The sequence below is a fragment of the Hordeum vulgare genome, chromosome 6H (assembly GCF_904849725.1).
Source record: "Hordeum vulgare subsp. vulgare chromosome 6H, MorexV3_pseudomolecules_assembly, whole genome shotgun sequence".
Classification (NCBI taxonomy): Eukaryota; Viridiplantae; Streptophyta; class Magnoliopsida; order Poales; family Poaceae; genus Hordeum; species Hordeum vulgare.
In genome coordinates this window covers 18,636,429-18,646,816 of record NC_058523.1, presented here as the reverse complement: position 1 = coordinate 18,646,816, position 10,388 = coordinate 18,636,429, and the positions used below count along the sequence as shown (strand labels likewise).

The following is a 10,388-nucleotide window of genomic DNA, read 5'->3' as shown; positions in this document are numbered from 1 at the left end:
TCCTCTTCCTATAGTTTCTCTCTAATCTAAAAAATCGACACAAAGGATAATGGTCTTAGGTCAAAAAGCGTGAGAGAGTTATGCCTCACTTTTGCGAGACGTATGATCCTCTCGCCTCTAGCGCTCCCACTAGTGGTCTGGCCCAATAACGTTTGTCATGTATTTTTTCGGAATCTTTCTGAGACAATTTCGGAGAGCTTTTATGGACCACTACAGACTGTTTTTCTAGCAGACTACATACTGGTTTTAGAAACTTCGGTCCAACATTGTTTATTCGTTTTTGTGTTCTTTTTTTATTCGGTCCAACACACGCATACATACATACATACATACATACATATATATATATATATATTAGGAAAAATACATCCTACCACCCAGGGAGTATATATATATTACCCCACGTGTTCCATATACTACCACGCGGGAGTATATATACTAATTTATCATTCTTATTATGTTCATATACTATATATAAGATTTTCCAAAATGAGTTACATGAAAAAATTACAAATTAATCCATAGTTTTTATTATATTTATGAAATATGCATATATTTGTATGTAAAAAGAGCATAAACAAAATATGATACATACTACCAAACAAATATTATATATACTACCTAAACATGATTATATACTACATACTACGCATACATACTATCCGATTTGATAGATACTACATACAACATACAAAACACAAGTGGTTTACCACCGGTGGTAGATAAAATTTGTCTATGTCCCTTGTATTTTCCAGAAGTTGCGCAAACAATTGTTTACATTTCAAGAACATATTAGCAAACAAGTAAATATTTTTTGAATGATGATTTTTTTTATGAATTATGTGAACGATGTTTTACATTTTTAGGAATACTTAAAACATGTTATGGACGTATTTTGAAACTTGTCAACATTTTTGAAATTGCAAGAACACTTTTTTGAATTGTGTGAATAATTTGAGTGAGCAAATTTTTAAAATTTCATGAACATTATTTATTACAGAGTGAACGTTGTTAGAAATTTAAGCGTTGTAATTTCCTAAATCCAATTAGACTCCCAGGAGCACATGGTCCCATTTGCCAGAAATGTTTTTTTTTTCAGGGAAGTCAATTGTATTTCCCGCACGGAGCTGCTCTTCACCAGCGGCCTCTCAGGCTGGGGCTTTTCTCGGAGCACACACCCGGCCCGTTGCCCTTTGCCGGCGAGAAGTCGCGATCGGCGGCGCCGTCAGAGCGACTCGGGTCAGATAGATGCTTGTGCGCGGCCGCCGCCATGCCGCAGCCGAAGGTCCGGTGAATACGGCACCAATCTGTACTCACCCTTTGCTCTTTAGCATTCCATTCGTTCTATTCACCCATTTGACGCTTAATTTTTGCTAATTCGTTCGGTGTATGGCTGAAATTGCCCATCTGATTTGTGTTTGAATCATCAATTCCAAATTCATTGAGAGCACTCTGCATTGCATTACCAAGATTCGCTGTTGGTAGAATGCAACACTGACATCTCTGAATATACTTAAGCAACATCAACCGCTGTTAGCATCACCACTGTTTAAAAGTATGCACAAACAACCATAGTCATGCATGCACAACTCATTTTGATTCCACCAATTATGACCAACCCTGCTTCTTGATGATCATCTTGCACAAAATTGACTCGGGGATTTTCAGTATTTGATTTCTACGGTCCCGATAAATAATAGTGCGGTGCCTCATCTACTACAATTCATCAGGCTGCATTCTCTAACTCCAAATCTCCTGTGCAATTTCTCTGCACGGTATCATAGGCAAAATAACTTGTTAGACCAATCACATATTAGTATGAGGCCAAAATCATTAAATACATGCTTACTAAGATACGACACTTAACATACAATACATTAGGATGGTTGTATCTAACGATCGTATACTACCTAGGATACCGCGCTAAGAGACAATGCATTACGATAGGCCTAACTCCAAATCTCCTGTGCAATTTCTCTGCAACCTTCTTCTGCTCCTCCAATCGGGACCGTGGGAGGTACAAGATGGTGACAATTAGTGCTAGTTAACCAATGCTAGGTGCCCACCAATAAAGAGCCTTTATATTATACTAGTATAAGGTAAGCATTGTGCAGCAAGTTAGGCTAGTGTGAAATCAAACCAAATCACAAGGAGTCTTTTGGCTATGGCCTTCCGAACAAACAGACCGTTTCAAAGTAAACTACATCACTTCCTTCCGGGAAATACCGGGATGCTGCTGGGTCCTGGCTTACGTGTTTCCTTCCCTGCAAAGCGTTTAATAAGAGACGGATATATCTAGGTATTACAGCTTCTTAACATTACAGGTTGCATCAATTGTATCATACCCCTCACCAGCTACATATTTTAATTGCCAGCTAACAGATCAGTCTGATGAACAATCCAAGACTCAGCACATATTTTAATTTGTGGACAGATAGCCTGATCCGTTGATCACAATGTGCGGATTAGTATATATATTCGCATACAAGGTGCTTGTAATCCCCTTTAGCTTATATATACATATAATGCCCCGTCCTTATTAGGCCCTTCACATGTACTAGCTTGTAATACGAGTTGCTCCAGAAGGCCTAGAGCAAGACCCAACATACATCCGTCTTGAAGGTAATTTTGTACCTCTCTGTATGATTAGTTGGCTTTGCTTGCCTCTGTTAATCTAGGTAGCTTGCACATGCTCATAAATTATAACTTGTTCCTCATGTACCCATGTTAGCATTCTAGTGCTGCCTTTTTCACTAGTTTTGGCTGGCAATCTTCAGCTGCAACAAGTGGCGGGGATGATCTTGATATATGTGGTTAAAATTTGTAACAGAAAAAACGTACCAAACATATATAACGATGGTCCTGGATGCCTTTGCGTCATACGTGCTACACATGCTGACGGAGATGGCGAGTGAAGAGGTGCACATGTTGCTTGGATTCAAACGTGAGATCGACAAGATGCACATTAAGCTTAGGGATCTCAAGAACTTCCTCGCTGATGCTGACAGGAGAAACATCACTGACAAGAGGGTGCAAGAATGGGTGTCCCAGCTCAAGCGTGCCATGTATGAAGCTGCCGACATCCTCGACCTCTGCCAGCTCAAGGCCATGGAGCACGGTATGTCCAGTGCAAATGTGGGGTGCTGCAACCCCTTGCTTTTCTGCATGCGGAATCCCTCCCATGCCCACGACATCGGTACCCGCATCAAGGCGCTCAACAAGAGGCTCGACATCATCATGGAGCGAAGCGCTGCTTTCAGCTTCATCCCTCTTGGTTCCTATGAGGATCGCAACAGCAAGGTCCATGGCTCTCATTCTGGCAATAAAAGACGTGAGACATCAGGGGAGTTTGATCGGTCCGGTGTAGTCGGAGAGAAGATCGAACAAGACACGAGAAAGCTAGTCGAGATCATGCTGAGTGAAAAGGAGGTCAATACCAACATCATGGTAGTCGCCGTTGTTGGGGTTGGTGGAATCGGCAAGACCACTCTTGCCCAGAAGGTCTTCAACGATGAAGCCCTGAATGCCGAGTTCGAGAAGTCGATATGGTTGAGCATCAACAAGGACTTCGACAAGGTTGACTTGCTCAGGACAATCATCACGCAAGCTGGGGGACAACATGGTCGCGAAAAGGCATTGGCTGTGCTTCAGCCAATCCTTGCCACCAGCTTGAAAGGGAAGAAGCTATTCCTGGTGCTAGATGATGTTTGGGACCATGAAGCATGGGATGATGTGCTTAAAACATCCTTGTCTAATGTTGTGGCTCAAGGTAGCCGAGTCCTCGTCACTACTAGAGATGAAAGAGTAGCTCGAAGGATGAAAGCTGTGCTTCCCTACCACCATGTGGACAAATTAGAGGAGGAGGATGCCTGGTCATTGCTCAAGAAACAGGTGCATAACTAAATTCCATACATCTTTAATATTACTACGTTCATGCTTAATTTGGGGTAGGGATATAATAATTGGGCATACTTCTTTTATGTACAATTCTTTGAGATTACAACATGGACCCATACAACAGGGACACTATATTTTTATGCCACCACACATGCACCTGCCGCAACTAGTTCGGACACTCTGTATTGTGTGCACAGAAAGTGCAATAGTTCAACCTAGGTATCAAATTTAGGTTGATGAAAGTTGGTCATCTGTGCTCCTACAGATATTCCCACATGCATCTTTTTTCGAATATATAGTTTTATCCCTTAGTAATTAATAGTGTCTCCGTAAACCATATTCCTTTATTTGGCACTGTTTTTCCCTTTTAGCAAGCTAATTTTATTGAAATATACATAGTAATATACGTAGTCATCACCTAAAATGCAAGTCCAAACAAAATTGGTAATTAGGATCATATGAATGTTCTTACATTTATAAAAAGTGAGAAACAGTGTCATTGTTCTTCCATTTCCATCATGTTCACAACTACACAGTCAATCATTTGCAATTGGTAGAATGATAAAAAACAAAAGATGGTACTTCATTCTTCTACTTATTTGTAATTGGTCCTTTTCTAAAAAAAACTTATTTGTGATTGGTAGAATTATAAAATTTCCTGTATAGAATTATAGATGATTTAAACATGTAACAACCAACCCCCCTTGTGTAACTGTAGATTAAGTATGACTCTGGTTTTCTGGGTAAAAAATATGACTCTGTTTTCTGGAGGATGAGTATATGTATTGTAGTATGTATCCACATAATTAAGCACATAATCTGTTTAGTTTCTGAGATCATAGATTAAATTAAGCATCCTGTGGTTAAAAGAGTAAAAAACCTAACATCGTTTGGGTGAACATGTAATGATTGTAGCCTCGCACATGCTATAGGCATCCGAGTTGACAGCAACATCCTCACTTACCAGCTCATCCACTTGATAGTTCAATTTAGGCAGTACGTTAACTGATCATTCATGAGTTTCTTTCTCCACTAGCAGTTACCAAATTTCTATGTTTTTTCTCTAAAGGAAAACCACTCTGTTGTTGCCCCGGCACCTCTCGCTCTCTCACGCACTGCCTCTCGCCTTGCTACACTGTCGCAAACAGAGAAGGAGGGAGGAAGGAGAGGAGAGCACAGGGAAACGGTGGGGATTTTCCCGGCGCACGTACGCCGCCGCCGCAACCACGGCTTCTATTCCGAGCTCTAACTCGACACCCACACTGGTTACAGACGCACCCCACACAGGTTTTATACCCTGGGCACCCACCTCCCGCTGCACACGATCTCGCCCGCTCTAGTCGCGGCCACCGCGCGCACGAACGCGCCCTGCTAACACAAAGCCCGCGAGTGATCGCTCCTGGGAGACCCGGACCAGCACGCCTAGCTAACCCTAGTCTAACGCACGCACACCGCGACGCACTGACACGCCTGTGCTCACGCGCGCACACACACGCACGCACACCCGCCACACTCCCGCTGTGCCCCCCGCTCGCGCACGCACGCTCGCGCCCGGCACACCATGCGTAGCTTATGCCCAACACACTCCGCTATTGACTCTATCAGTTCAACTGCTTGCAGATAATCTCAAGTGAGACAGATGAATGTGAAATTGATATGCTCAAGGATATTGGAGTGCAGATTGTTGGAAAATGTGATGGTTTGCCTCTTGCTCTCAAAGTAATGGGTGGGATCTTGTGTCAGAAGGACAAAAAACAGCATGAGTGGAAGATAGTTTTGGATGATTCTATATGGTCAATATCAGGAATACCCGAAGAGCTAAACAATGCAGTATATTTAAGCTATGAAGATTTATCTTCTTGTGCCAAACAATGTTTTCTGCACTACTCCCTTCTCCCTAAAACTGCAGTGTTTTCTAGGAACGAAATCATTGGCATGTGGATTAGTGAAGGATTTCTTCACGGGACCTTAGATGACATAGAAGAATTAGGAAGCAAGTACTACAAGGAGCTGATACTGAGGAATCTTATAGAGCCAAATACAGTTTATGTTGATCAATATGTCTGCAACATGCATGATGTTGTACGCTCATTTGCTCAATTTGTGGCTAGAGATGAGGCACTAGCAGTTCATAGTGGAGAAACTAATATTGTTAGTAAACTTAGTGCACATGAGTTTCTTCGGTTATCTCTGGAAAGCAAAGCATCAGAATCATATGGGTTAGAGTGGAGTTCTTTGCAAGCACAAAAGACATTAAGGGCATTAATATCAACTGGCTATATAAATATCAAGCCTGGTGATTCGTTAGTTAATTTTCCATGTCTACAAACTTTGCATATAGATTCTGCACATGTTGTAGAATTGCTTGAATCTTTGCATGAACTCAAGCACCTGAGGTACTTGTCCTTACGAGAAACTGATATATCTAGTCTGCCTGATAGCATTGGAAATATGAAATTCTTGCAGTACATTAGCCTTTTTGGATGCAAACAATTTGTGAAACTTCCAGGTAGCATTGTGAAGTTAGGGCAGCTAAGGTACCTTAACTTCAATGCAACAAGTATAAAAGGCATACCCAGGGGTTTTTGTGCTCTGACGAACTTAAGGGTATTACTTGGGTTTCCAGCCCAGGTGGATGGTGATTGTTGTAGTTTGGAAGAGTTGGGTCCTCTTTCTCAGCTCAAGATTCTTGATTTGGACGGATTGGAGAATATAACTACTTCCTCATTGGCAGCAAAGGCAAAGCTTGCTGACAAGGTGCATCTTACTACTCTAGTCTTAAATTGTGGTAGTATATTAGGAGATGATGGACTGATTAAAGAGGAAGATTGTGTCTCTGAGGAAGAGCAACAACAAATGGAGAAGGTGTTTCATGAGCTCTGCCCTCCGCCCAGGTTAGAATCTCTTGATATGAGAGGATATTTTGGCCGATGGCCCCCAAGGTGGATGATGTCATCATCAGATGTGCCCCTCCAGAGCTTAAGGATTCTGTTCATTGTCGACCTAGCTTGCTGCACACAGCTTCCTGATGGCTTGTGTCGGCTCCCCTATCTGGAGTTCATTCAGATCAATTGTGCTCCAGCCATCAAGTGTGTTGGACCTGAATTCATGCAGTCCAACAATCACTACAACGCTCGTCCTGCCCAAATGGTGGCTGCATTTCCGAGATTGCATAAGATGGAATTAATAAGATTGGTGGAATGGGAGGAGTGGGACTGGGAGGAGCAAGTGCAAGCCTTTCCTGTCTTGCAGGTGCTTACGCTAGATAGATGCAAATTGAAGTGTCTTCCTCCTGGCCTTGCATCCCAGGCAAGGGCTTTGAATAAATTAATCATATCCTATGTCCAGGGCCTCATCTCTATAGAGAACTTTCCATCTCTGGTTGAGCTGGATCTGGATGAAAACCTTGACTTGGAGAGGATCACTAATCTTCCCAGGCTGCAGAAGCTTACCATCGAAGACTGCCCAAAGCTGAAGGTGTTGGAGGGTGTTCCTGCACTCCAGAGGCTCATGCTCACAGATAAAGACATGGAGACACTCCCAATATACATGGGAGGTATAAACCCAAGACATTTGGAGTTATGCTGCCGCCTAGCACTGCTTGCTTCCATAGCCGCGGGACAATCTGGCCTTGAGTGGGACAAGTTCAGGCATGTTGGGCATGTCAAGGCTTATGCAGGCGAAGGAGGTAATTCCAGGAAATGGTATGTCTTGTACACAGCTAAGCCCTACAACTTGGAGACAAATGTCAGCTTCTCTTTCATGTCCAGAGGTAATTTTGCAATGCTGGTTCATCTTAATTTGTCTATTTATTCTGGTTATCTAAACTATTCTCTTTATTTTCTACCTTTCATCAGCATGTTGCAGTTTAAATATATTCCCTACATTCTCATTCTTTTGAATACACCCTTCTAGAGTAGGACGAAAAAATATATAGTACATAGATGTATTACCTTAGACAACTAACTTCTTATCGTTTTGTAATGCTTATTTATCGACCAATGCTACTGTCGGATCTGACTGCGCTTCCATATGTTGCTAAATATTTGTTCTCTATTTGTTCTCCTAGGCATCTTGCCTTGCAAGTTATGAGTTGTGTAATATCTTTTACGTTTTCTTCTAATATAGGGAACCTTGTCTTATTTTGAGGATGCACAAAGATTTCAGTTTGTCTTCAAAATGACGAGAGAAACCTTTAGCTACATCTGCAGCTTGGTGATGGAGCCGTCAATGCAAGATATGAACAGCTACACCTTTGTTAACGGAAGGGTGCTGTCTTTACAAGACCGGGTAGCCGTTGCTCTTAGAAGGCTGCATTCCAGTGAGCCAACAGGGATCGTAGGATCCTCTGTTGGTGTGAACGAGTCAACCGCCTTGTCAGTAACTGAGAGGTTCGTTGATGCTATGTGGGAGCAGGCAGACCACCACTCAAGCTGGCCAGACTGCAATGAGAAGGATGAAATCAAATCCAAGTTTGAGAAGATCCACAAGATGAATAACTGTTGTGGTGTTATATGTGCAACTCAAATCCCATTTGGACCTAACTGGGAGAAGAATAAGACCACTCAGATGCAAGTGATCGTTGATCCAGAGATGAGGTTCAGAAACATCTGGTTGGGATCGGCAGGTAGCATAAACCACATAAACATATTGTACGACTCTCATCTCTTTAATGGGTGCGAGAAGGGCGGTAGGCTGAATGGCAGCAAGCTAAAGGTAGCATTGGATGGATCAGAAGTCGGGGAATATATAATTGGTGATACAGGATATCCTCTTCTTCCGTGGCTACTCACGCCTTACCAGGAAGAAGACCTCTCAGATACCAAAGCAGAGTTTAATAGGCGACACTCCGCGGCCTGAACCTGTGCTCTGAAGGCGATGGCAAGGCTCAAAGACACATGGAAGTGCCTGCAGGGAGAGGTGTGGTGGCCGGCCAATCTGGAAACTCTAAGTAAAATAATATATGCCTGCTGCAGATTGCATAACATAGTCATAGAACTGGAGGATGATGCAGCCATGCTGAGCACCAAGCGGAAGAATTACTCCATGGAAGTGCGTGAGATAGCAAAGGAGGACGCTGTCAGGGGCGAGGGATATGCTGTCGCCAGCACTTCATGGCCAGCAGGTCATCCAAATCGGGAGGTAAATTAACATATAGCTTCTCCTACATCTTAATTTGATGGTCGGGTTGCTCTGCTCACTAATTTTTTGTCATATTCAATTTGCCTTGGTGGATGCAGAGCAGGATGATGAAGCAGCTTCATCAGGCCCAGGGGATGAAAATAATGAACAAGAAGTGCAGACCATTAACTACGTGCTTTGAGTCCTGTTAGTGAGGATGGGTACAAACTGCTAGTGAGAATCCTAGTCCTGTTCCCTCAAGTTAAAGTCCTACTATCCCGCCATCAAGTTCCCTTCGTGAGAATCTTAGTGCAAACAAAGATTCTCAATAGAAACTACTAGTGAGAATCCTAGTGCTCCGAGTCTTGATTGGCACTAATGCTAGTGAGAATCTTTAACTGCTTAACCCTCTTGGTTGCTAGTATATAAAAATTACATAACTCAGAAAGAATGGTAATCGATACAACTATTAGCAGTGTGTTAGCTCAGACTCTGTATTGACAATTTTTATTTAACTGGCGGTTCATTTAATAGCATGGGTGATCTTGTTAGTAAGGTTTAGCATCCTGCTATGCACGGAAATGAAAATTCTTGATATGTTAAACCCTGGTGCGTGGTCGTATATATCTGATATAATCAAAACATTGGCTTGATCAGGTGAAAGGGGAGCTACATCCCTGCTGGATGTGGTTGGAGCTTTTGAATGCATGAATGCAGAGCAGACGTGGTGAAAGGGATGTTAGCCAGACCCGACGCCGAGTACTTTCCGACGACACGGTGACGATCGACGACGAAGACTAACCACTTGTTGAACTCAACGAATTGCTTTACGTCGAGATACACCACTAGCTGGCTCCTGTTCGATCACCAATGCAGTGCAAAGCTATCCCAAAATAGCGCGCTGCTCCTGATCGATTCTATGTGAAACTGCAGCAAACTACGCCAACGTATACGTACGCACACAACGGCCAGCCGCCGGAAGCACCAAACGCACGCACACGAGATACCGGCGTATTGCCAAAGGCTCGTAACGAGCCTTGTGTTTTATTTCAACTCACGATTCTGGTTCTCAGTACAGGGGTATACATGAGTATATATATTAGCTAGCTAGGCTGCCAACTAATCCTAATTCTATTCGTGATTGAACTAGAAACCTAGTCGGACACCTACATGCATGTACTGAATCCGACATGGCCACGATTCTTTCGTGTTTAACTCCAACAAGGGAAGCCTACTTTGACGCTGCAGTTTGGACTGTAGTTGAACATTATTTTTAAATTTTGGTCATCTATCTATTTGGCAAAGACAAGTGTTATGCCCGTCTGTACTTTGTGGATGGGCAGTAAGATTTTACGTGTCAGGAGAAACGA

General features: G+C 42.8%; 1 pseudogene; it reads left to right on the top strand.

Moving 5' to 3' along the window:
* The first annotated feature begins 2,854 nt into the window (after positions 1 to 2,854).
* Positions 2,855 to 9,573, top strand: LOC123403281 (annotated as a pseudogene).
* Positions 9,574 to 10,388: the final 815 nt, after the last annotated feature.